Source organism: Myotis brandtii, unplaced genomic scaffold (assembly GCF_000412655.1).
Source record: "Myotis brandtii unplaced genomic scaffold, ASM41265v1 scaffold39, whole genome shotgun sequence".
Classification (NCBI taxonomy): domain Eukaryota; kingdom Metazoa; phylum Chordata; class Mammalia; order Chiroptera; family Vespertilionidae; genus Myotis; species Myotis brandtii.
In genome coordinates this window covers 1,555,767-1,560,442 of record NW_005364953.1, presented here as the reverse complement: position 1 = coordinate 1,560,442, position 4,676 = coordinate 1,555,767, and positions in this window count along the sequence as shown.

The window sequence follows — 4,676 nt, the reverse complement described above, 5'->3', positions numbered from 1 at the left end:
CTTATGTAGAAAATGTACAATTTTTCCAAAATTTGTTTGAGCATACAACTTCCTCCCTCCTGCACACCCTTAAAATTAACTCTGCGTTCATGGTCCACAGTACACAAGTTGGAAAATGACGGTCAATTTTTTTTTGAGGATTTACTTTTTCAATTTTGGGGGTTTATAATGTTCCATAAAACTTATAGGGACCTGAACAATTTTGACCAAAATATTGCCACGGTGCACAACCAAGAATAAAAGCCAGCAATTTATTTCCTGCTTCCCACTTTCTCACTCCCTGCCTAATTGAATGTTCACATAAAGTTTCTCCATAGAAAGTTAGCAGGAAGATGAAAAGAAAAACCATAAAGAGAGATAGCAATAAATAGCTTTTTCTGGGGGCGATTGGTAACAGACCCTATTAGGGACAAGGAAATAAAAACAGAAGGTTCACTCTACTTTCTCAAAATGTCAGTGAAATTAAATAGCAATGCAGAGGATCCCTACCTGCAGGCATATAGGAGGAGATTGTAACTAACAGGAATAGCAAGCCAGCACACCAACAGTTTTAATTTCATCTTGTGAACAGAAGGTGGCTAGACAGATGCGTGGTCCAATGTGATAATTACCAGTGTCTGCTTAGAATATAAACTTTTTTGTGTGTCTTCTGCTTAATTTCATTTCCTAGTGAATGTGTTTAAAGAGCCATTTTTAATATTTTAGTTAGGCTTTCTGCCTTTCTGCCAAGGACACTAATTAAATATTTAATAAAATTCTGGAAGTTGACTTTTAATTATGATATGCAACCAGGCTGCTTAGTCATAGGTTAGAGAAAAATCATATTAATTCAATGAGAGGAGTCTCTGACTGAATGCAATAAAAATAATGCTAATTTGAGTTTTTACAAAGAGGTGGTTAGATTCTAAAAATTATAGGCCAGTAATGTTAACATTAATCCTTTGTGAAAATCTTTAATGAGTTCATAAAGAAATGGGTTGCAAACACTAAGAAAAGGCCATGGTGATCACACAGGCCTAGTATTGCTTCACTGAGGGTTAAATTATGGCCACTTAATTCCATTTCATTTTTTCAATAACAAGCAAAGGAACATCTCATTGATTACATGTGGGTTTTAGCACTAGACTTCAAGTTTAAAATCATAGCTCTACCACTTATTAGCTGTTGAATCTCAGGGAATCGACATCACCTCACAGTTCTCCAGTTTTCTGATCTATAAAATCAAACAGAAGTAGTAAAATCAATTATTTCATAGAATTGTTGTGAGGATAAGATGGGTTTATACATACAAAATTTTTGGAACAGTATCTAAGGACTTTAAAGTAGTATCTTATAATTGATCAATAAGTATTAGCTATTATTATTTGAGTGTCATACAGCTCACATTCCAGGCATCCAAATAATAATAGCTAATGTTTATCAATCAATTACTAACTACTGTTTTAAAGTCCTTAGATACTGTTTCAAAATACTTTGTAAAGTATATGATTGTCTAACTACAATGCCGTAATGTACGCCTGAATGTGTAGACAGCATGCCCAGTAACTCTAAGTACTTAAAAGATTTTACAGTTTAGAAAGATGGGATGAAAATGTAGTAGTGTTTGTGAAATGTTTGATGAATTAAAGAGTGAATAACCAAATATACCACGTCCATAAATTATGACCAAAATGATGGAGAAGCCATAGCTATGTGATATAAGAAACTGTTGAAAACACTGGAGCTGTTAAGCCCTGGAGTAAGCGATAAGCTTTCTCCAGACATTGTTGTATAGATGAGGTGTTAGCCTTTTCTGTGCAGTCTGAGTTTAGTTTTAGAACTAACAGATTTCAACTAAATCAACTAAATGATTACATTTATATGGCACTTCATAGTTTATTGAGCACTTTATCATACATCATTTCATATAATTTTTATTTTTATACCAACCCTCTGAGGTAGTTACTGCAGTAATTTTACCCCAATATAGTAGAATATAGTAATAGTTAACACCTTTATTGTGCTTACTATGTGCCAACCACTTGCCCATATAAACTCATTTAAATTTCACCACATGAGTTATTTCCACGTATTATCAGGTACACTGTACAGACAACAAACCTGAAAAAATGAAAGAGTGAAGTAAGATGCCCAAGATCATACATCTAGCAACTAGCAGAGCCAAGGTTTGATCCCCCTTCAGTCTGGGCTCTGGTCCATACTCTTAACTGTTACACTACACTGCCTTTCACATTACCACCTTATTACAGAGGAGGGAACTGTGTTGCAGACAGATCAAATGATTTGCTTAAAATCACAAAGCTAAAAAGTGGCAGTCTGGATCTAAATTCTGATAAATGATCCAGTGCTCTTTCCACTACTCCTGGATGTTTCTCTCATTGGATGAAATTTGGACTTTTTAGAGCCATTCAAAAGTATGATTAGTTACAGAGGTTGGAGATGTATCTATGAGACTGTGATGGGAATGCCTACATAGAGTGATTTTCTAAGTCCATGAACACAATATATCAGGAAGAGCAGAGGGAGTCAGATGAGGAGAAGGAGAAAATGAGGGCAGGTCAGTCCATACCACCACAAGGAAGTACTTCTCAAAGAGTGGTGCTTAGAATATGTGTCAGAATAATCTAAGGCATGGTTCTATTACAGATTTCCAGGCTTCTCCTCAGTCTTACCAAACCTGTTTCTGGAGTAGGAGAAACATACCGATTTGTTGACACAAATTTTGAGAACCACTCATTTACAGTTTACCAGGACCATTTTAGGGTCTTTGAAGTCAGGCCAAGGATAAACACATTTTAAAAAATTGTTTTAAGGAAATGTGTAATATAAAAATATTTTTAAAGTAGAAAGTTAACTCTAGTTATAATAAGAAGGATGGGCAAAAAAGGTGTAAATGGAGATGAGAGGAATAGACAGATGTCTATTTTAGTAATCTAGGCAAGATATATTTACAATTCCAGAATAGTATTACAGGTAGGGTTTTGATAGTCTCGGATTGGTATTTTAGCATTGGACTCTAAAATTAACTGGTTCCTGTTCTTTCAGTGACCCCTCTTCTTGTAGTATTCTGTATCAAGGAAGCTATGTGCAAAGAACAATAACCAAATGGGAATCTAATTACTATTTCATTAATAGCTGAGCCAGTACTTAATAATCTTTGAGTAAAACTAAGTGGGATGATGGGGCTTAAGATGATGGCTTAATAGAATATCTTTCTCATCTCCACTCCCTAATCCTAATCTTGGGACTTGTGCACTTCAATGTGCCTGCTTGGGGCAGGGAACAAGGAGAGAGATAGAGATAGAAATAGAGATAGAGATAGAGATAGAGATAGAGATAGAGATAGATAGAGTGCCAGATCTCAAGAACAGCCCTGAGTACATTGATCCAACCACCTACAAGGAGTGGCACAAAGAGAAGACAAAAAGAATGCATACTTTTGTTCCTGAGGCAGGAAAGTAAGAAAGAAGAAGGCATGGAAGAAGAGGAAAACTTAAATCTGCATCAACTATAGACCCTTTCCAGAAGTGTAAGTGAGAGAGTGTTATGAATGGGTACTGAAACAATAACTATATCCTCTGATCAAACGTGACCCGAAAATTTCAGGTGTACAGCTCAGAGTTTGACCAATAAGCATATCAACTCTTCTTCCCTTGTAGAAGTGCAGTGAAGGGGACAGACAGAGGCAGACATTTGGAGAGAAGGGTGGAATTTTCCTCTGCAACACTCAAAACAAGAAAACTTATTGTATAGTGACAATATGTTCTCTAGCTCCTGGCCATGGTTCTAACAAGGAGATAATTTGGAGAATGTGTATGATGCTTTTGAGCCAGTATCTCTTTGGAGAAAAAAAGAAGTCTGTCTATCGAGTTCTGCATTTCCAATCATTATGCTGTATAACAAGAATAAGTCAGTAGCTATGCTACATGACCTATTCAACCAGAGTTTTACAATTTTTTCATCAAATTCAACCACTGTGAAATCAAGATGCAGGCCCAAGTCACTGGGCCCTCAGTAACATTACAGAAAATACCCCTCTCTATTCCCTTTACTCGTTGCCATGTGTTCATTGAAATGAGTCACTCTTTACCGGGGAGAAGATATCGATCTCATGTTCCATTTGTGAACTTGGCTGCAGTGGTTTGGAGCTACATCCCAGTTTAAACCCCAATCCAAATTCCACCCACAAGTTTTCTTTCTTGAGAGCATAGTCTTTTCGGGCATGAGCCTGGGAATCATTGCAGCCTAACCAGCTTGTCATTCCCTTAGTGCCACATATTCTCGTTTTTGGCAAGCATTCATTTTAGGGGGCATAATGTAAAGCTCATGATGCCATCTTCATTGATCTCATGCTTATAAGAAGAAAATAAGGGGCTATGGAAAACTTATTTTTAAATTGAATTTAAGTAGTTTTGCCACATTTTAAATGTCAGACGGAACTGTTCCACGGTACAAATCTGCCAAGTCTATGCAGGCGGCTGTTTTCAATAGGACTCTTTGTGCCCTATTGTACTAATCTTTTTTTAAATGCACACCTTGCTGGAGAAAAGACCAAGAACACCCACACAGGCAGTGGGTACTGTTATTTTTCTTTCTCCAAGTGGATGAATAGGCTCTTATTTGGTGTGTTGCACTGAGAAGTGTTTCCCAATCATTTTTATCTCCTTGATGGACAC